Source organism: Dendropsophus ebraccatus, chromosome 9, assembly GCF_027789765.1.
Source record: "Dendropsophus ebraccatus isolate aDenEbr1 chromosome 9, aDenEbr1.pat, whole genome shotgun sequence".
Taxonomy (NCBI): domain Eukaryota; kingdom Metazoa; phylum Chordata; class Amphibia; order Anura; family Hylidae; genus Dendropsophus; species Dendropsophus ebraccatus.
Genome location: NC_091462.1, coordinates 95,296,774 through 95,320,523, shown reverse-complemented (window position 1 = coordinate 95,320,523; position 23,750 = coordinate 95,296,774). Strand labels below are relative to the sequence as shown.

At 41.1% G+C, this 23,750-nt stretch overlaps 1 protein-coding gene across 6 annotated transcripts in view; it reads right to left on the bottom strand.

The window, feature by feature from the left end:
• The window catches only part of ELFN1 (extracellular leucine rich repeat and fibronectin type III domain containing 1), a 444,895-nt gene that overhangs the window by 336,269 nt on the left and 84,876 nt on the right, over positions 1-23,750 (bottom strand). The window contains exon 1 of one of the 6 annotated variants that reach the window (XM_069982046.1): positions 18,276-18,319. The exons of 4 other annotated variants lie outside the window; for them this stretch is intronic. The gene's annotated coding sequence lies outside the window, so the exon portion shown is untranslated. Of the gene's footprint in view, positions 1-18,171; positions 18,256-18,275; positions 18,320-23,750 lie in introns of those variants that run through there. One more of the 6 variants, XM_069982047.1, reaches the window with a different exon arrangement.

The following is a 23,750-nucleotide window of genomic DNA, read 5'->3' as shown; positions in this document are numbered from 1 at the left end:
CCAGCACGGCCACTACACAATGTACAGAACTATCTGTTTTCTCTGTATGCCATTTCCATGACTCTAGAAAGCAGCTGACTGGCAGGGAGTGCCAGGTGTCAGACCCTCCACCAATCAGATATTGATGGCCTATTTTCAGGATAGGCAATGAATTTGGGTTTTAATTTAACCCTGTAGGTGGTTAAATCTGATCAAAATAAGAAAAGAGGTGGATTCCCGAATTGTATATAATACAAAATGTTTGAAAATGTTTGTTGGATTCCCAAGGACCTCCTGGTTACTTGCTTTACTCTCCAGGTTTCTGCTATCTCTGTCTTACAGGACAAGATGAGCTCCCGCCACCAACATTGATAGATTGCATGCCAGAACCAGGCGTAATGGCTTTACCACCTACACAGAAAATGTCACATCATGAATTAAAAATCAGTAAACTAAAGTAGTTACAAAAATACTAATTTACTGATAAAGAGTTCATAAGAATAGTTCATCCTGACAGCTTCTTTCTGTATTTTCTGTTTGGGTATAAGGATATCATAGAGGAACGTCTCTGCTTAAGTCTATAAGTAGTATAGATTGGCTTATTATCTGATGGACCCAGCACGTCCTTGTATTATAGGAATGGCAAAACTTCGGCTCTCCATCCGTTGCAAAACTACAGTTTTGACTGTCCAGGCATGATGGGAATTGTAGTTTTGCAACAGCTGGAGGGCCGAAGATTCCCCATCCCTGTTGTATTACGGTTAAAGCGAACGTACCATCAAAACTACAGAGATTCTAGAGATCCCAGTTACATGGTCCTTTTCTCGAAACACTGCCTGGTTCCTGTGCTGCTTTTCACTTGAGCACTGGCCTGTCTCAGAGCACTGGGGGTAGGCCTGGCGCCCCCCAGTGTGACAATAACCCTTCACCTCAGTGACACATTTCGATTAGAATCAAGTATGGACGCATCACCGAAGGGAGGGGTTATTGTCTCACTGGGGGGCACCAGGCCTGGCCCCCACTGCTTCGAGCCAGGCCAGTGCTCAAGCAGAAAACATCCTCGGGCATGGAAACTGTTCAGAAAAAAGGACCATGCCACCAGGATCCTTGGGTCAGAACTGAGCAGGTACTGCAAATAAAAACTTTCTGTAGTTTCGATGGTGCATTGGCTTTAAACATGCATATTACCAGTATGTGATACTTCATTTCACCTGTAGTGGCCACTGTGGAGAAAATGTCTTACTAGCCAAAGCTGATCGCTCGAGCGATCAATTGATTACTGTAAAATATTTATCTGCAAGTGTTGTACTCATGAGAAAACCCTTCAAATCGAGGAATACTATAAATTATCATTCAAAGGGGGGTTACAAGTATTTTTTAATAAAATCTAATATGAAATATCCATGAGTATATGCTGTACCGTGCTGTGTTGCAATTGCTTAGATAAGCCTCAGAAGTCGTACGGAACATTTTGTACACTTGTCCTTTAAAACATAGCAGCCGTAACGGCATGAAGCGTACCCCTCCGTACATCCCATCAATTCTTGCCACCGGCTGTCATTTGCTTGCAGAAAACAAAACAGGGTGTTATTAAACTCATCACACAGCCGGATATTTGCATTAAGGGTCTGAAGATTTCAGGTTAAGGCACAGAAAAGCGCACACGTTGTTATTATTTCAATCAGATGGAGTGAGAATTGAATATAAAATGAGATTCGGTTACATTTATCTAATCACAAGCGCCATGACGGTGGATAGCGATGCTGGAGACTACCCCTTGAAGCCACATAACTGGGAATTGTCTTTGTCGACCCTGATCTGACAGACGAGAGGCAATGTGTAAATAGTATTTTTATATTTATTTTTTAATAAAGACTTGGTGGAAGTGAACATTTTCAAGCTTGCTAATGGTATTTATTAGGTAACAGAAAATAGCAATTTTACCATCTGCCTCAACACAACAAAAAAAAAAACTCATTAAGCTTCCTCAATGTGCAGCTGCCGAGCAAAGTTTCAGCTGATAAAATTCCGGTTCATTTAAGCCTCGAAATGACATGTAAAAAACCCTTTGTGTGTGTTTTAATGCGAGGCGTCTGAAAACAAATAGCACCTTTTAATTGCGGAGGATCAGTAATATGACAGCTCGCAACCTATAAATCCACCGTTAAAAGGAATTACACGTCATAGCCTGTTTATCATTAGGTAACTTCTCTATGGAAAGAACATCTAGAAAGGCATTAGATGGTAGCTGAGTGCAGATGGCTGTAATGGAGGGAGTAATGTGGATTAGAAGACGCACAATGGCCTATAGACGCAGTGGGGGGGGGGGGCATGTGATGCGCCAGGACTGGGGTGCGCCAATTACAGTGCTGTCACTTATTATTCTATATGGAGCTAATACACAGGGTAAAACCTAGGGATTTTCAATTGTCGTAAAACTACAGCTTCCAGTTATTCTCTCTGTGCACTAACCCTGAGCACTTTATTTATGTATCAGCACTTTAAGCAACTTCCCTGTACTGTCCCATTACTGTCTATATTCTGTGTACTATAACTGTTCATTGACATCACTGTGTGCATTATTTCTATGCTGTATTGTCACTTTTTTGCACTATGCTTACATTGAGACAGTGCATGCATATTGTGTGCATTATTTCTGTGCTGTGACTTCACTTTGTGCACTGTCCCTTTTGATTGGGCGCCGCTCCTCTCCTTCATCCTACTGTAGGTAATCCCCCTGTTTGTTAGCCCTCCACCCAGTAGATAGCATATGTTCGACATCTCCCCTGGTATCCCCCCAAAAAGATAGTGTCCCCCATGGTTGACATCTCCCCTAGTGCCCTCCCATGGTGGCATTCTCTCTGTAGTTTGACAATAATGTGTGCAATAGTTTTGGTACTGTGACATTACTATGTGTATAATTCAATTACCTTGACTAGTTCAGCTGTCATTGGACACCAATCTAAATGTTGCTTATCCAGACAGGTCAAATCTAAGAATACCACAATACCACAGGAAAACTATTATTTACCCCACTGTGCTAAGTTCATCACATCAATAATTCAGTGCAAAACTCTTACTGAGGCTGCATTGATGTTAAAGGGGTTTTCCTACAACAGTAGCTAACAGAAGGATTGGCTATTAGGGATGAGCAAACCTTGAGCGGGCTTGAGATCGTCTGAACGTGAGCGTGCGGCATTTGATTACTAGTGGCTAGAGGAGTTGGATGTAGCCCTTGGGAGTCCTAGAAAACATGGGTGTAGCCTATGGCCTATGGCTGCATCCATGTTTCCCAGGCAGCCTTAGGGCTATATCCAACTTCTTCAGTCACTGATGATCAATCGCCGCATGCTTAATTTCAGATGATCCCAAGTGTGCTAGAAGTTTGCTTATCTCTATTTGATATACTTAGCCGTTTCTGTTAGCTTCATAAAGCTGAATGGCGTGGCAGCAGTTACGTGCAACCATCTCGGCATTCAACCTGGGGAACCTTCGCTTTTTATCATTGGTGGGATGTTAAGATGAGCGAACCTCGAGCACGCTTGGATGTAACCAAACCCGAGCGTGTGGCATTTGTTTTGATTCATGTTTTCCAGGCAACCTTAAGGCTGCATCCAACTTTTTTAGCCACCGGTAATCAAATTTTGTGTTTGGACGAACCCAAGCCAACTCTAGGTTCGCTCATCTATAGTGGGGGTCCGAACCACAGGTATTTGTTCTTGCAAGACCCCTTAAACTATTAACACTCTGTACAAAACTGAGCATGACACATGGATCCTCTCTTTGATCTTTCTTAAATCTTTTTATTATTCTCTGTCCCCTCCGTCCCAGAAATAGGCTTAACACTCTGTATCAGCTTGACTTAAACTGTTCCTTTAAATATAAAACGTTAAATATTCTATACCATTATAGCTTAAACTAGTACGGCTAATGGCCAAGTAATGCGATGTCCATGTCTTGAGCTCAGTGAATACATCTATAGTCTGCAATTCCGAGTCTAAAAGCCTAACCATGTTTTAACAACCTAGAAAGGGGTCACCGAAATCCCCCCATTAAAGCCTTAACACGGCTCCGCCACAATTACAATCTGTTTTATCGTCTTATGTAAACATTTCCCCGGCTCTTATTCTATAATTAACCAGCGAGTCTTCGCTTTGGCCCGCCGACAGCTATTCATACAATATTTGTATGGCCTCATTCTATTTACTGTGACACAGCCATGAATTAGATACATGTTACCTTGACAGAGCGCGGTTATATATAGACAATGTATAATTGCATCTAATGTAAATTAGAATCTCAATTTGCCATTTGCTCTGGGTGCGCATTTCATACGTTGCAGGGAATGATATCTCTGATTAGACAAACAGGAATATAATTAACATTTTTTAAAGTAAGGTGTCACAAGGTTGTTTTCCTGTTTTTTTAACTTAAATGGAATCTTTGCAATATTTAATTATTCCATTAAGGAGAGTTAAGATTAAGCCGACTTCAAGTGATTCACGCTGGAGAAGTAGGGTGGCTCTTAGTGGGTTCGGATAGTATTTTTTATACTGTGGAGAACGATAACACATAAAATGGTTTCAAGGACTTGTATTTTAAAAATACACCCTTCTACAGATATCTCTTAAAGGGAATCTATCACCATGAAAATGCTATTTAATCTATTAGCATCTTGTTATAAAATAGGAAGAGCTGAGTAGATTGATATATATATATGTTTGTGGGGGGGGAAAAATCTGTATTTATTGAAATCCCTTGCTCTATACTTAGGAGTCCAGTAGTCAGTGGAACTCCCAGTGGACTCTTAAGAATAGAAAGAATTCAGTCAATACAAGTCCCCCTGAATCTTCTCCCATAAGGATATATTTATTAATCTACTTGGCTCTTGCTGCTCTATAACATGATGCCAAGAGATAAGCATGCATTGTGGTCACAGATTCCCTTTAAATGGCTATTGCCATCATGGATGCTTATCCCCTATCCACAGTATAGGTACTGTGTCTGATAACAGGTGGCCCTCCTGTTGGGACCACAAATGATCTTGAGATTAGGACTCCAGAAAATCAATTCGAAATGAGTTGGCAGTGTGCAGGCTCAACTGTTGGTCTATTCATTATTTATGAGAGTGTCAAAGAGAGTTAAAGGGGTTATCCAGCACCTCAAAAACATGGCCACTTTCTTCCAGAGACAGAGAAACTCGTCTTCAGTTCAGGTGTGGTTTGCAATTAAGCTTCATTCACTTCAATGGAACTGAGTTGCAAAACCTGTGCCCAAACTGGAGACAAGAGTGGTGCTGTCTTTGGAAGAAAGTGGCCATAATCTTGTAGCTCTGGATTATCCCTATAAGGTCCTATAGGACCTTTCCTGCTCTCCAACCGCTACCCTTCCTTCATCTGCCCACCCGTGCAGATAACTTCCGAAGCCAAGAGAGGGGTGGGAGCATGTTGCGGATTCCACAGGCATTGTGTGTGGGCAAAACCAATGTTCAATAGTTGCCCGCTGTCGCCGGGATATCAGTAACATCAGGCAGCTATTGATCACTGCCCGCAACTTGCTTCCTCCCCCGTCTCGTCTGCTGTAGTATCAGCCCGGACAAGCAGATGGAAGAAGTGGAGTGGCCGAACAGTACTGCTCCAGAAAACCCCTTCAAGAGTTGTACACTCAGCTATCTTGGGTAAACTAGATGGAGTGGTGTTTGATTTGAAGTTTTGGGAGTCCTGTTCTTGAAGTCAGTGAAAAGGGGAAAAGCAATAAAAATCCTCCATTTATATAGCGCCACCATATTCCTTAACACTTTACATTCATGATCATTCAAATTGGTCCCTGTCCTCATTAGGACTCACAATCCAAATTCCAAATGTTTTACATTGTGGGAGAGAACTGGAGTACCCAGAGGAAACCACCACAAACATGGGGTGAGCCTACAAACTCCTTTCAGATGCTGTCTTTACTAGAATGTTAACCCAGGACCCAGCTTTGTATGGCAACAGTGCTAACCACTGAGTCAGCAAAACCCTTCAAACCCTTTTACTTGTAGAATGCCATGACTCCACCAGCCAGATTCTTCTGTGAACCACCATGGTCCTTGCATATGTTGAGAAAAGCAAAAACTGCTGTAAAAACCTCCACTCTCCATTTCTTTGCCTATCTACACCGCGTACAGCATTATGTTATTATGTTCAAGCAACAGATTGAGCGAGTGCCGAGATTTATTTCTGACGTCTGTTACCTGTATTCCATGAGCACCGCAATACTTTACTGGACTGCTGGTTCCTAACACATTGTTGGACTAATTTTAAGAAAATACATGGGTATTGGTCTATAATATGATATTTGTATTTTCTTTTAGATAGGGTCAGTGCTGCACACCTCTTCCTTAAGAATGTGGAAGCCGGTGCTCAGTGGTAACTGGGTTCTTCACCCATAAATCATATATAGGAGAAAACCACGGCACTCGATATTGCAAGAATAAGTGAAAAGTTTATTTTTTAGCAAAATGATATACGGTATTTTACTCCGACCATACATAGAAAATATAAGAGCTGAGACCAGGTGCAACGTTTCGGTCCGCTATGGACCTTCCTCAGGCAATAGGGTCTCTTAAATGCTGCATGAAGGGAGAGAGGTCGGTGGAGTACTCCACCGACCTCTCTCCCTTCATGCAGCATTTAAGAGACCCTATTGTCTGAGGAAGGTCCATAGCGGACCGAAACGTTGCACCTGGTCTCAGCTCTTATATTTTCTATGTATGGTCGGAGTAAAATACCGTATATCATTTTGCTAAAAAATAAACTTTTCACTTATTCTTGCAATATCGAGTGCCGTGGTTTTCTCCTATATTTGTATTTTCTTTGTCAAAAGTGCAAAAAGTTCCCCCGCAGCTTAAAGAGTTCACAGATAATCTACACCTTCAAAATGTTCCTCAGCCTAATGCCTAGTACATTTCCAGACATAAACATAACAGGACCATCCAGAGGACCTATAAAATAGTGCCTGCTGGTGCAGATTTAAGCAGTCTAGTATATTCCATTTTGTTATTACGAGACATCTGGGACACAATGTTCACTCCTGAACACTGTTTCTATGAGCTAAATGAAGCATTAACCAACGTGAAGATATATTAAGGACGGAATCAGTATAGAATGTTTGGACGTAATGATAAAATATGGAAATTCACTTCGAGGGTCGGAAAAACCCTTTTTACCGGTTAAATTAGACATTCAGCTCCCAGACATCCATATCCTTAAGTACAGAACAAAGCGCGTTTGATTTCTTGTGTTTACCTCTGCTTTCTTACGTCGTGGTTTTGTTATTTTTTGCTTCTTTAGTATAACGAAAACACATTTACTAAACATCTCCATTAAAAAATTCCATCTAAAATGAATCATAAATGAACAAACACATTTCCGAAGGAAGTAGCAATCCTCTGATCTCCCTCGGCCACGGCCAAATAAACCGAGAAAGAAATGTAAGTTACATATTTGTTTTGCCTTGAGCGCAAAATGCAATTTTATCAAAAGTACATTACCGAAAAAAAAAAAATAAAATCTTTAGGATTTATACAATTTTTAACTATGGCTGGTGGGGTTGTGTGCTCCGTTATTAAGTTAATCATGATTATCTATGACTATGGGGACATAAGATTATTTTCTTCTGTTTTCAAGTAATTTGTTATCTTTAAATAACTATGAAACAACGGGAAAAAAATAAGTTATTGTAAGTAATGTATGGTGAGGGGGATGTTAATATATGGAAGTCCCAAGAGGGTTTCAAATAAACAGGGCTGCTGCCTTCCTAAAATTGTGCCTTTTTTCCCTTAAAGGGGTACTCGGGCGAAATTATTTTTCTTTCAAATCAACTTGTTTTAGAAAGTTATATAGATTTGTAATTTACTTTTATTAACTTATTTTACTCTATTAACTTCTATTTAAAAATCTCAAGTTTTCTAGGATATATTAGCTGCTGTTTGTCCTGCAGGAAGTGGTGTATTCTTCCCAGTCTGACACAGTGCTCTCTGCTGCCACCTCTGTTTATTCAGAGCAGTAGCAATTCCCTCTCCTGGTCTGGACAGTTCCTGACATGGACAGATGGTGGCAGCAGAGAGCACTGTGTCAGACTGGAAAGAATACACCACTTTCTGCAGAACATATAGCAGCTGATAAGTACGAGAAGAATTAAGATTTTTAAATAGAAGTAAATACCAAATCTGTATAAATTTGATTTGAAAGAAAAAAAATTGCCGGAGTATCCCTTTAAATAGGGCTTAGGTGCAATACCAAACACAGCCTGTCGATAAGAGTGGCACTGTTTTTAGGTGGGAAAAAAAACAAATCCTGCTATTCTCTATATACAGCCCTGATGTTGTGATGCTTTATCGTGGTCAGTAATCCAGACAGTTTTACAGCACTGATCTTTTTTTATGCAGAGTCTTTGTCAGACCGTAATGAAAAATGTGTAAATTTTCAAATACAGAAGTGCGGAGTTGTCTTTTTTTTCTGTTACAGATGGTCCCACCGGATAATGAAGGAGCTTTTCTAACTGAATTATTAACAAGCTTTTATATAAAGACTACAAGCTGAATATGAATGAAGTATATTCTATATACACTAATCCGGTCTGGTCTTAAAATGTGTAGGTTCTATTTAGATCTTTAGTTATAGTAATTTTACAGGCTCAGGGAAAATTCCATCTATTGCCAGAACAATCCGATAATAGATCATCCACCTGAAGCTGACTGTGGAGCAAAACGCTTTTCACTGCCAGGGTCCTCTAAGATGTCAAGTAGACTTCCAGGTTATGTCACAGGAAGTGACATCATTGCCCCCATGCAGTGATGTCATTGGTTCAGACCAACTTACACAACGTAGGTAGAGGTGTCTTTTTAGCAATGCATGAGATACAATTAATCATAGAATTTCTGATGTCCAAATTTTAAGGTACCCCCTAGCTCTGTGGCTGGGGCACCCTCTGAAATCCCCCCCAAGGGTTATTACTGTAAGTGATCTAGAGTCTGATAATTTTAGGGGGTCTGGTGTGGGGTGTGATATATTTAAGGGGCCTCTTCTAGGAAGTGTTTGGGGTTCTGGTCTGGCATATAATACATTTAGGGATCTGGTCTGTGGTCTATGGGTTTAGTCTTAAAGGGGTTATCCGATTAAGTAAACCAGAACCCTAACCAGATCCAGGACATGGACTTATCACACCCCACTTGGACTGAGTAAAATGAACAATTCCCATATAAGACCTCAAATAATAAGACCCCAGAACACTTAAAGGGGTTATCTGATTAGGTTAAATAGATGTTTTATAATATCCTGGAGACTCACAATCTGTTCAATAGTTGTTATTACCATCAGTCTTCTTCCCTGAGCACTGACTGTGCTTCCATCTGCTCAAGAGTCAGAAAACTGTGCCTGAGCATTGCTCTTCATTCCACCGCTAAACTTCCTTTTCCCCTAACCCTTGAGGATGCTCACGTGACCAGAGTCCCTGGCCGGCTGTCTCTGCACTCTGTAATGCCGGCTGGCCCTGAGAGGGTTATTCACTGTGAGGTCGTCGGCAACTTGACCTCCCTTGAGCAGAAGAAAGCACAGTCAAAATGCAGGGAAGGAGACTGATAAGGTAATAACAACTATCCAACAGATTGTTAGTCTCCAGGAGAGGATTATTAAACATCTATTTAACTTAATCAGATAACCCCTTTAAGTGTTTTGGGGTCTTATTAATTGAGGTCCTGTGTGGGGATTGATCATTTTACTCAGTCCAGGGTGGGGCGTGATAAATTCATGGGGCAAAGTTCTGGATCTGGTTAGGGTCCTAATTTATGGTCTAATTGCTTTAAGGGTCTGGTCTGGGGTCTGAATAAATGTAATGGTCTCATATGTACGGGTTGGGGTTTGATTAAATAAGGAGTTATATATTTATGAGTTTGGTCTTAATGGTTGTGGGGTTGGATTCATTTAGGGGATCTGGTCTTGGGTCTGATTCGTTTAGAGGTCTGGTCTGGGGTCTGAAATAATTTAGGGAATCTGGTCTGCAGTCTTACTTAGGAGCTTTGTTTTGGGATGTGAATTAATTTTTGGGGTATACTTTAACTGTGGTCTAATAATGTCTGTAGCGCAAAAAGGTAAAGGCTGGTGGTGCCAATAGCGTCTTGGTAGCAAACTATACAGTCTTCAGGAGGTTATCAGCATTATAGGCAGAATGGCGACATTGGCTGTACAAAGAAATTGAAAAACCTCCTCTAAATCCTCCTTTAAATGCTGCCTACAACTCCCATACCGTATGTTTAAGTAGATATGTGCATGTTCTGGCCATCCCAGTGCAGGTTCGGTCAAGGCTCTTGGGTCTTTAAGGCCTCGTAAAAATGTTAATGTAGTCGTAATTATTTGCTATGCCCCTATAACTAAGGATTACCGCTAAATACAATCATGCCATCCCTCGTATGAAGATGTGACAGTATTTAATCCCGACAGCTAGTGCATAATTTGCTCATTTGTTTGTGTCATGTCTGTTTTATGTAGCCGATCCATTGAGATTCATCAATTCACAGTAGACCTGGCAGAGGCATCAGAGGCTGAGGTGCCCATGGATGATTAAAGGCTTGGTTTTTATATGCTTTGATTGGGGTTGATGACTTGGGGAAGTTGGACACTCGTGTCTAATGATCTGCGAAAGTCTTCCTGCTGTGATGACTCTCTTTTTTGGTTTCGGGAGGAAAAGCTTCATGAAGATCAGAGAGGGATGCTGATCATTTGGAACGATTGCTCTGGAGCTCACAGGAGAAAAGCGGAGAGTTTGTAATTCAAATGGGTGGGGGGGGGATATAATTTTCCTATGGCTCTCAACTCTAGTAGCTATGGATGAAAGAAATACGACTTGGGCCTCCAGAGCATGGCATTCATTATTTGAAGATTTTAAGATATTCCGAGACATGTATGTCAGGATAGAACACAGTCCATGGACTTGTAAACCCTACGAGAGTCTATTTTATCTCACTGGGGGATTTTTTTTCTTCTGCACCTTAGCAGGAACGAAGGTTTGGAGGAAATCAATCAATGCTTGTAGTATATGGCAAGAAGACAGTTTACTCACCGGATCAATTAATCAAGATTTACATCACTGTCATGTTTGGGGAAATGACATGAATAGGAATACATGTAACTGTAGAAACACTGAAGATATAAGCTATGAATATTAATGCAATGCTTAGCTGGTGTCCATATCCACCAACTAGATTTAAAGGAGTATTCTCGATAGGAGCACTAAATTGTCACTAACTTTTTGAAGAAAATACTTTTCAGGATAAGCTTTCAGGTTTAGCACACTTGCTGACCAATATATACTTCATTTTTGGTATTTTTCATCAGTTTTCCCCTCCATGGGCTCCACCTCTAGTTTTCAGTTGTCTCTAAACGAGTGGAGATTTTCTTTAGTACTTTGCAGGGGCGTGTTTTAGTGATTTTCATATCTGTACTGGGTCTGTATCTTGCCATTGCGGTGAGCTGTTGCATTTTTAGTGTTTTTGTGTGTCTGCAATTTCAGCTATAGCAACATGAACCTGCCTAGTGTGAATGGTGTTGTGGGAGAGATGACCAGATTTTTTTGCCTGTGTTTTAGATGGGCGGAGTGGCTGCCTCTACTTGGTCGTGCTTTCCACCTATCCCATCTGGGTTTTTTTTTTTGCCAGTATTAATTGGATCCTGTATGCCCAGGGCATAGGCTTATTAGTAGCCATGGAGAGGCCAGAGTATAGTGTAGGTTCCATCACTGGCATGAGGCCACCTCACCATGGTGGGATGGTACACACTATTTGCAAATGGTATCTGTAAACTAGTGGCTAGAGACTGGCTGCTTTCATGTCTGCACGTGCAGGAGAGGACAGCCTGGTCCTCTGTATCTATATAGCATACCCTTAGAAGCAGCAGTATGGAGGACATAGATCAGTCCTGAGCAGTGTCAGCTTTGGAGTGCAAAATCAGTATTAGGGCCCCCTTGCATGTACCATTTACGTCTTCTTATGTGGGCCCCCCTCAGACACCAGGGCCCAGGTATGACTGCTATCTCCACACTCTCTATAGCTAAACCACTGCAAAAGGTAAGGACTCCTACACTCATCTTTGTTGGTTTTGCAGTCTGAAAAACCATAGTTCTGTAAGGCATGAACGGCCATCGAAGGTGGTCCGTCCATGCATTACCTGTCCATGGTCTTCAGTCTGCAAAACCAACATAGATGAGTGTAGGAGGCCTTAGCGTTCTGCAGGGGTGTAACTATCGAGAGTGCAGGAAGCTGACAAACCCGGGCCCTGTTTTATAAATGATACATTGCAACAAGAGGGCCCCAATACCATAAAGGGCCTAGGACCTTTATGTTATGCTTTGGCCTTCAAATAAAAACCGAATAGAGAAACATGGGGGGAGATTTATCTAACATGGTGTAAAGTGAAACTGGCTCAGTTGCCCCTAGCAACCAATCAGATTCCACCTTTCATTTTCCAAAGAGTCTGTGAGGAATGAAAGGTGGAATCTGATTGGTTGCTAGGGGCGACTGAGCCAGTTTCACTTTACACCATGTTTGATAAATCTCCCCTATGGTGCTTACATTTGGTGCCATTTCGATGACAAGGACTTCATTATTTCAAGTCACACTATGTGTGATTAAGTTGTCACCAAGACAGCTTGGTCTGATGAATTGCCGTCAAGGGGGATAAGAAATCACCCATCAACCTGACAACATATATACATACAGACTGTAGACACAGAAGGGTTAACCGGCAAAGATTTTACTGATGATTAATTTATCAATTGTTACTTATCATTAATATCAATTCCCATGGAAAGATTAGATACAGTCACATCTCATGATAAATGGGCCGGTATGAATGCAGCTCCAATATCACAGATGTACACCAATACACGCTATATAACTTTCTGCTGACTAATTTCTTAAAGGGCTACTCTTGCATTTTCTTTTTATTACTATTTCAAATCAACTGGTTTCATAAAGTTCATAAAGCCACCTCTGTCCATGTCACTTACCATCCAGAGCAGGATAAAATCCCCATAGAAAACCTCTACTGCTTTGGACAGTTGCTGTTATGGACAGAGGTGGAAGCATGTTAGTCTGGAAAGAATAGACCACTTCCTTCAGGACATACAGAAGCTGATAAGTACAGGAAGACTTGAGATTTGTAAATAAAAGTAAAGTTACTTATCTATACAACTTTTTGAAACCAGGTTCTGAGCTAGGGGCCCACCGGAGGATTCTCAGGGGCTCAGATGGGTCAGTCCGACCCTGGATATAGAGTTGAATGATGGACGCCTTTCTACCTTCTGCTGCCACTGATTACTGAATATTGATTTATTATTGAGATCAATGTATAATAGTATGTAGTAAGCTTCCTCTACTATAGGTTGAGGGCAGCCAGGCATTTATCATTCAAGGGATATAAAAATATATAAATTATACAATTGTAGATCTAAAAGCAACAAGGCTGACATTCATCTAAAGACAGTACTCCAAGCGGATTAAAAAAGCAGAGGCGAAAACCCGAGCGACGTTCGTCCACCTTAGTCCTATCACCTATTATAGTCACGCCAGCGCTCCAGGTATACAATTTCTATGCTCTGTAATCTAATCAGAACTGAACGTTTGCCAAGCTCCGGTTTATCTGATTGTGTTTTCCTGAAAGGCAAAGACTTGTGCACATACCAGTAGCGTGCCCGGCACCTTAGTCCCAGTCAAGAGATTTCCATAAGCAAGCAGTACATGAGCCTGTGATGAGCGAGGAGGAGGCCTGGCCTCGGTGCAAGGAATGACCCTCTTGCTGACATTGGTCATTCTTAGTTGTTAATCCCGCTTTAGTCGGATTTTAGCAGATCCCATTTAATCACGGCGTTTACCTCATTTTCTCGGCCATGCCACATGGAGTCGGATGAGTAATTCACAATCTTGTAACAGGTATCAAATGAGGCTATTACTCTAAGAGCTGGCAGAGTCTTGTGAACCCGGCCTATTAGTCAAGTTAATTCATATAATAAAGCGGCGGACACCAGGCCTATGTGTCTCAGTCACTGGAAACATGAAACCACTCAGAGCTAATACATTTAGTGCTAATTTTTCCTGAATAAAGTGTATATGGTAAATTAGAAAAATATCAATTTACTTTATTACGAATATCCAATTTATTCAAGCGTCATTACATCGAATCACCATTAAAGGGACTGTTTAAGGGCGAATTCACAGGCAGACGATTTGTTGCAGGAATTTCTGCCGCTGTGTTATTCGTCTGCACGCTGCTGAAATAACCTCCTTAGGATGAATAGATCTGATTTTCAGTGGCGTAAATTACTGCTCCAAAATGTGCTGCATATGAATGCGTCCTTAAAGAGTCAGTATTGTCATTAGAAAAAATGTCAAATGTCAGAGTGTGAGTGTTCAGACCATGACCAATCAGAATGAGCCACGTGGTGCATTCTCTCCCATGGAAGTGTTACATTACCTGGATGGGCGCACAATGTATGTGTATGGGGCCGTCCTGCTCACACAGGCACAGAGTGGGGAGATGAACACACGGCAGCGCAGTAATAAGAGACTTCCTCTTCCTGCTGTACACCATAGGTGGGATTTTAGCCACCTCTAACTATCTTTCTCAAAGTATGGATGTAGTTTTGAGGTAAAAACAAGATAGATAAAGTTGGCTAAAATCCCACCTAAAGTGTACAGCGTGAGCTTTAAGTTCAATACAAGATGTACACGAAACAGGAAGTGAGGCAATGGAGAGAACAGTGTAGAAAACTTGCAAAAGGAAAGCAAAAAAAACATTTAAAAAGGTGGTAATATTTACCAGGCAGGGTCCAATCTGCCTGGCCTGTTATGTTTCGAACACTATCAGACAACACTTACACTTTCAGGAAAAAAACAAACATTTAAATAGACAAGTATTGCAACATGTTCCAAAAGTGATAAAGATATATAAGATATTCAAACTCCTAGAGGGAAAAAGAGAAGGGGTGTTCTGGAGAAAATATTTTTACAATGTTTAAAGGTTTATAAATTACTTCTATTCAAACATCTCAAATCAGTACTTATCATTTGCTGTATGTCCTGCAGGAAGTGGTGTATTCTCTCCAGTCTGACACAGTGCTCTCTGCTGCCCCCTCTGTCCATGTCAGGAACTGTCCAGAGCAGTAGCAAATCCCCATAGAAAATCTCTCCTGCTTTATACAGTTTCTAAAATAGACAGGGGTGGCAGCAGAGAGCACCATGTCAGACTGGAAAAAATACACCACTTCCTGCAGGACATACAGCAGCTAAGTACTGGAGGATTCAATTATATATATATATATATATATATATATATGTATATATATATATATATATATATATATAAATATATATATATATATATGTAAAAATCTGTATAACTTTCTAACACCAGTTAATTTGAAAACATTTTTCTCCAGAATACCCATTTAAAAAGGGAAGTAGTGAGCCTTTGAATGCAGTGACGTAGAAAAAAAAATATTTTCTTAAAAGGGTGTTTTTATTGTGCAAAAGTAGGAAAACACGGGGGGAATCATGTCATCATTGTAATATTATATTGTATAATATAATGATTATATTAATGTCGTTTTCTACCCCCCACCCGCAGGTAAACAAGGGATCCTGTACCCCCTACAGAGATTCAGCTCATCAGGCAGTAATACAAGCCCCTGTTTGATGACATCAACGGAAGAATTAAAAAAGTTCAGGCAATTAAAATGCCCAGCTGAACAAAAAAAACTGCTGCGTCATTAAGATGCAAAGTAGGCCGGGTCCTTAAGGGGTTAAAGAGAATCTTTCAAGCAATGATTAAAAACATTGCTTCGGCATTTTCTATGTGTCTCATGATGTTTGACGACTCTATAATGTGAATCATGACCACAAATACAATATTCATTAGTAAATGTTGCCAAACCCTCCAATCGCCACCCACTCCTTTCCATTGATGTCGGAGCAGACAGTAATTGCATACTTCTGCCATCTATTTCCATTTCGTGTTGGCCAATATACAGCAACAAGGAATCAAAGTGCAACAATAACATGACAGTATGGGAGTCGAGTGAAATTTACAGGCTTACTGAGCCAGCCAGGAAGGGAAATCAGAGTGGTGGACGATACAGGGGTCATACAGTAAGTAGCTTGGGGTCAGATCTTTCAAGCTTCTACCTTATATTGCAGCCAGCTTAGGCCTTCCATAAACCAAGCAAAGGTTACAGGGGTTAAAGATGTCTTCTCTCTCAAAGGGACTTTAAAAATGAGTTGCCATTGCCAGTCCTGAAATCTGTTCCGTGCATCAGCCCTGATCCCATTCTTCTGACGCCAAGAACGGAGTTTTAATTTCTCCCCATAGAATACCCAAGACGTGTCACATTGTATGCTGAGCAGAAAGGCTTTGGGAATGTAGGCAATGCATTGTAGAGCCCAGTCAGACACTGTTACCCATAATATGGTCTGAATAGCCCCAACTGGTCATGACATGCCCGGATTTTATTCCTTTATTTCTTATTGACATACCATAATAGGGTTCATTCAAAATAAATTAAAACCAGGTAAATAAACCATTGTATTCATCCAACATATCAGTATGGTGACAACAGATCCTTTGGACTTAGGGTCCTATTACACGGAGCGATTTTTAACTCGTTAACCTGAAATCCTTCACCATATTACACAGAACGATGGTCGTTAGATACGATCGTTATTACGATATAAGGCTATGTTCACACTACGTAAAGCAGCGGCCGTAGTTTTTGCAGGGTGGAACAATGCCTTGGTTTCAATGGGATCCTGGTCGGAGTGTATACACATCGTATACGCTCCAGCCGGGATCCCGTACAGGGCCGCAAATAACTGACATGTCAGTTTTCTGCGGCCTCAATTCAATGAATTGCGGCCGTAGGAAACCCTGTCAGTTCACACTATGAAGCAAGCGGCTAAGGCCGCAAGCTTCATAGTGTGCAGGGGGAAGCTCTGATGCGGGCGCGCGCTGATCCGGGCAGAGACCGGCGGTCTCTTACGTACTGTGAACATAGCCTAATAATAATAATAATAATTTTTATTAATATAGCGCCAACAGATTCCGCAGCACTTTACAATATGTTATTGCGATCGTTATTGCGATCGTTTATTCCTTTTGATCTCAGAAAAACAATGGGCAACATGCAATTAGACTGAACGATTAGTGAAAAAATGCGGAACTTGAGCGAACGAACGTGGAATTACAGCGAATGATAGCAAACGATAAACGATAATTTTAGGTTCAGATCTAAATCAACGATCACCGACATACAAAGATTTTTCGATCGTTGCCTGCAATTACACAGAATGATTATTATTTAAATTCGAACGATATAACGATTTTTTGCCCCGTGTAATAGGGCCCTTATACTGGCCTCTGTTTGGGTTGCTATCATATTCAAGAACTGCAATGCATGCTGCTCTTTTATAGTAGTCAGAAGTGATTGAATCCCCAAGTGATTAAAATTTAAAGGGAATCTGTTGGCTCTATATCATGCTCTCAGATGCAGACATGGGCAGGGAGTGGATAGGGAGATGAAACACATGCAAAGGTATAAAATCATGTTTTACTTCCAAGTTCAAGAGTCAGAGAGGCGGTGCTTAGTTGCAGCATGCATGCCTCATCTTTACCTCACCCCTTTTCTTCTTAGCCTTCAACCATGCAGAAAAGGGAGAAGTGGGGCAGGGAGGAGGCACACAAGATGCAGCTAGGCACTGCATCTATGACACTTGAGCTTAGAAGTAAAACATGATTTTATAACTTTGCAAATATTAGCTAAAAACACAGGTAGCATTTGTTTATTCATGAGTATGATATAGAGCTGAGACATTTCCTTTAGCACCTAACCTTTGGATAGGTGATAAGTATCAGATTGGTAAGGAATCCCATGGCTGTGACCACCACTGATCACAAGAACCCCCCTTGTTTTGCTATGGGAATGAAATGGCAGTAGCTGGGACTGATGGAGAGAGCCTAGTATAACATCAGCAATCCATAGAAAGTGCACAGAATGGCAGCTTGCAAGATCAACTGCAACTCCATTCACATAGGATCACAGGAGACACCATTCCTATGATAAGTGGGGGTCCCAGCAGTAGGATCCCTACAGATCAAACACATCACCTACTCTGTGCATGGTTGATACATTTCCATGATAGGATAAGCCCTTTAATGGTATTTATAGCCATGAAGTTCTCATATTAGTATCTTCAACACTACAGTACATAGTACCAGATATGTGGTGGCCATGTTCATTACGTAGAAGTCAGTTGATGGTCGACCAACCGTTGAATGAGCTGTTATCGTCCGGTAATGCAGCCATATACACTTTATTCTCTATTGGCCATAACAGTTGTTCGGACTGCTCATACATGATTGATGACACTGTGAATGATGAATGATCCTTCCGGGAATGTCCTTTCATGATAAGATCATTCATAAACTTGTGACCATCAAATGAAAATTTCAAAGATGGCCGACCTTATCTCAGACAATGTCAGTCTTTTTTTTTTTTCTCCGTCAACTAAAAACAATTATTTTTTGTCAAATATTCCCCGAAAGGTTTGTTTTGGTTGATATCAACCTTTTCATCAACTTTAATCTAAAGTGTACGGGTTCTTTACCACTGCTTTGTAAGTCTTTCATGTACCGACTAGACGCCGCAGATGAAAGACGGCAGAAGCAATTACCGTTCTTAAAATTTCTCGATGATTTTTTAAAATAAACATTTCAAAAGTAATTAAAAAAAAAAAAAGTGGTTTGCCGAGAAGCTCCAAATGAATCTCGTTCAGACCACGACTCCTCTTTGTCTTTAAGTATAGCTGACATTTTCTGCAGGTGAGCTTTTCATTCACCACCATCGCTTCTGCTGTGCAAAACATTAAATATTAAAGCCCTTGTCAAAATGTTGTAATGATTCCTTCCTCTTGCTCAATCTATTAACTATGTTTCGAAAGGTCGATGCTGCTTTAGGTATTTCACCCGCAGCCAAAATTCTCCGTCTTGCGCTGTGTTGTTTCCTTTTTAGTTTTATACAAACATATCTGCTCTTACGAAGAAGATAAAGCATAGGAAATGACAGCCGATAAGGATGCCTGGCTCACCTGATCTGCTTGTCTCACCGCCACTTATCTACTGGTTACTACTTTGGAAGGTCAAAGTTTTGATCGAAATCCAGTGAGATATGTCAGGTGTCTCCTTCATAATATGTGTATGTGCTCTTTGGTACCTTATTTATTCTTTTATCTCTTGGCTTTGTTTTTTTCCCATTTCTTCTGATACAGAAGAAGACAAGTCCTTTTGGAAATGTATTCCCCACTAGCTACCGAGGTCACGTTTGCTCAATGGTGGGCCAATTTTTCCTTGTCATAGCAAAATAGAAAGACATGTTTCTTAGACATCTTGATATGTCTCTATATATTCTTGCCTTATCGAAATGATGGGCTTAGAAAACCCATTTTCATATTACCTATTATAGAATTCTAGGTTAATAGAAGCGGTCCTCTATTCAGGATCCTTACTTTTTGGCCACAGTGGTGAGAAGCTACAAAAAGTGTCTCTTTCTCTGGAGGACCTGTCCTGTTCTACATTATACAGACAACTAGAGATGAGCGAACCGGGTTCGGGTTCATCCGAACCAGATCATTCGGCATTCGATTAGCTGGGGCTGCTGAACTTGGATAAAGCTCTAAAGTTGTCTGGAAAACATGGATATAGCCAATGACTATATCCATGTTTTACACATAGCCTTAGAGCTTTATCCAACTTCAGCAGCCACCGCTAATCAAATGCCGAAAGTTCGGGTTCGGATAGACTAGAGCATGCTCGAGGTTCGCTCATCTCTACAGACAACCCAAAGTTCTGACTTGGCACTGTGCAGTGACTAATTTCCCTTGTGGTGGTGGTGTGCAGAGACATGAACACTTGCTACCAGTTTACCACCTAAATGACTGCTAACTCCAGGGGGACACTTTGTGACAAGATTATTGTCATGGGTAGCATTGAGTGAATTTGCCTAAAGTTTCGGCTCAGGAATGTTCTTCTGAACCCGAACGCTCAACTTTTGACTCCCGGCATCTGGAAAAGTTGAATGCGATAGGGAGTCCTGGAAAATATGGATACAGCCTATGGAAGCCTATCCAACTTCATCTGAGACCGGGAGTCAAATGCCGAGTGTTAAGGTTCAGATGAACATTGCAAACCTGGACTTTCAGCAAGTTCACTCAACACTAGTCAAGGGATATTTTTTACGAGTTGTCCAAATTACAATAGAGTACCCCCTTTAAACATCTGTTCATCTATATAAAAATATTGTCATAGCCAATGGCAATTGTTTAGATCTATCCAGGATTTTGAAAAAGACTTATAGAAAAGGAATATTACAATCACAGTCTTGCCGCAGAGAATATATAACGTTATACGTTTCCTACCAAAATCAATATATTGTCTATGTAATGTATGGATATAGCTGGATTTTCTGAAAAATTGAAAGAGGTCTCGAAAGAGGGACCCACTTCTAATAATTCAGAGTAACTAAGAGAGTATTTGAACATGTTTTCTAAAGCTGACAATCTGTTTGATATGACAAGGTAGAACATCTAATTGGAAAAAATATACATCTATACTGTTTGTTCTGAAGCGAGGAAAAAGCTCAAATCTTTACATCAATGTCATTCATACATTAAAGATGGTCCATGGCCCAATTCTCATCTGACGTCATATCAGGATCTTGCTTCATACGACTAGCCATAGTCATCTAGAATTCACTTACAACCTTTGCTCCTTTGAAGCTAGAATGGATAAAAAATAAGAGCTCTATGAAAAACTGATCAAAGTAGAAGAAAATGGTGTCAAATGAAAGACTTCACTGGGTTGTCCAAGAGTAGGTAGCCAAAAGTAGAGACTATTTTTGACATTATTTTACAATGACAATTCAACAGATATTATCAAAACTATCTTTCAGGGTCAAGCACAACCAATGCTGGAATAAGGGGCAAGCAGAGTAGGCAGCCACCTAAGGCTCTATAGGGAGGGCAGTGGCCTGTCTAAAAAAGTGATTTGACAAAATGTCTTTGAACAGAAAATTGAAGGTTGTGTTGAGTCCCTGATAATACTATGAGAAATAGCTTTTAATCTATGACAGTGTCAGGTTCGGGACTGAAGGACGCGAGACAGGTGAGGCCCTGGCACTGACACCTGCCTGCTTACCACAACCGCCCTAAGTGGCAGCGCATAACTGGGCGACAGTCCCTAGCCTGAACAGGTGTAAACACAAAACAACAAACAAACTGGAATAAATCAGGGTCAGGTAGCAAGGACGGTAACAGACGGTCAGTGCGGTACAAAGTTGTAAGTCAAAATGAAAGTTGGGAAGCCAAAAACAAGAATCAGGAAACCAGGAATTCAATCAGGATAATGCTAGCTTAGTCACTCCCAGGTACTGAGGCTCTATCGCAGGCAAGGAAGGACACACAGGAGAGCATATTTATGGAGGCTGGAGTCGCACAGCATCCCTAGCAACCAGCCAGGCAGGTCATAAGGGATGCTGTTGGCACACTCCTTGCAACTGGCTGTACATTCCGGTATGCGCTCCGGTGTCGACAGTTGCAGATGCTGGGACATTGTGGTGCTGGGAGCCAAGCATGAAGGCCAGCTCCTGACAGACAGACACCCATCTGTATAAAGAGAGAAAACCTGCAGGAAGCAGTGTCCACCAACAATTAAGAGTGGAGAGTTGAGAGGCCCCCATATATCTTGTATTGTCAGCTGAACCCACCACCTGCAGTAGGGTTTGGCCGACTTGGTGGTGTAGGTAGGAGTGGTAGGAGTCCATTCTAAAACTTCTCACCCAAGATATGCCAGGTACCTGATCTGTGATCCCAGACTTACTGTGTATGGTATACAATAAGTAATGCATGTAGATATAGCCACAATGTAGATATAAACTCTGAAAAAAGATTAGTGGGCTTTGACTATGTTCCGCTGCTCGTTGACAACATGTATAGAAATTCATTGGGTCACCCAATTAAATACCGGCTCCCACTAGATCACAAATAACAGATTGCGCAGAACCCATTTTGATCATTCTCAGACATCAGTACTTTGCATCCCATTGTTAAATAAGCCCTATTGTCTTCATTTATCCCTCTTCCCTTTGAGTCGATGACAGTCTATTCAGTGTTGTGATTGTTCCGTAGCCTCATTATATAACTTGATAGGTATTTCTAACGCATCCCGTTCTTGAGCTTTCGGAAATAGCTCTTGTTACGGCGCATGGAATTTGACATTGTTTTGGAAAATCGCAGTAAATACTGTCTCCTGGTTGCTTATTCGGAGTGATCTGACAATGTTGCTTCTCTTAAGCTGAATAATCAAGACTGAGGGATTCCCTGAGACTGTAACCAAGGTGATATCTAAACCATGAACGCTATTTCAGGCAAGTATTGACTAAATGTTGACTAGACTTTCATACTTTCATATTCAATAGGTGCAGTAGATATCATAGAAGAACAGATGAAAAGTGGTATGATGTCTTAGGCTATGTTCACACTTCGTATATATTTCCGCTTGAAGTGCAAACCGTGAATATACGCATGTAGTTTTGAGGTTGATGCGTTCGCTTGAAAGTATACGATATACGGCTGCACAGTGCACACTACATATGAACTTACGATCGCATTGTATACGCCGCCGGGAAAAATGAACAAGACCATTGTTTGAGGACAGAAATGTTTGAACTCATGCGGTCCCGTACGAAGTACTTATTTCAGCCCAATTGAACTTGATTTTTGATCCAAAAGGTTCTGTGAGTTTTATTGGGCTGGGCGAAGATTTCCAAATAAATGACCTGCTTCAGATGGCTTCGAAACAAGCTAGGGAAGCACAACTATACTACTGGCGTACGTTCGCAGTGCGTACGCATCCGGCCGCATGTCTATTTTTCGCACGCCCGTAGTTTCAGCCGCACATGTACGTCGGCGTAAGAACTGCGTACGGATTCGTACACAGTGTGAACATAGCCTTAGGCTGTATATTGCAGTTCAAGGGTCTCTAACATGTGGTTGATACAATGCCATCTGCATTATAGGAGTTGTAGTTTTTCAGTAGTCAAGTAGATAGAAAATTAATTTCTTTGGTTACGCTGGTGGGCAAAAAAGACAACGCATACAGCATGTCCTCATAGACGTGTTATCCAAATCTACCGAAAAATCATACCCATAGTAATACAGTAAAGCAAATTCTTACGGCCATTTAACAGGAGCCGATCATTGGGCAAATGAGCATTCTTGGGAACCATCATTGTCGACAATCGTTTTGGGTAAAAAGACCAGCAATTGACTGATGAACAAGCAAACTTGGATCTTTTCGCCAGCCCATTCAACACATCATTGTTAGCCACACATCTCCCTGTGTAAACAGGTGATGTGCAGCCTACAATGATACATTGAATGGGATGCATGAACGATACAGCGATCTTTGGTGTAGACCGGCTGCAGGATTGATCATGCCTTGTCAAGGCACATCGAACGAGCGTCGATCACAGAGCTTGGAGCTCACTTGTTGAAGCTGACCTGTGTAAAAAGGGCCCATAGGGCCCTATTCCACCGGACGATTATCGTTCAGATTATCGTTAAATCGTTCGAATCTAAACGATAATCGTTCGGTTGAAATGCAGTAACAATTAACGACCGAACGAGAAATCGTTGA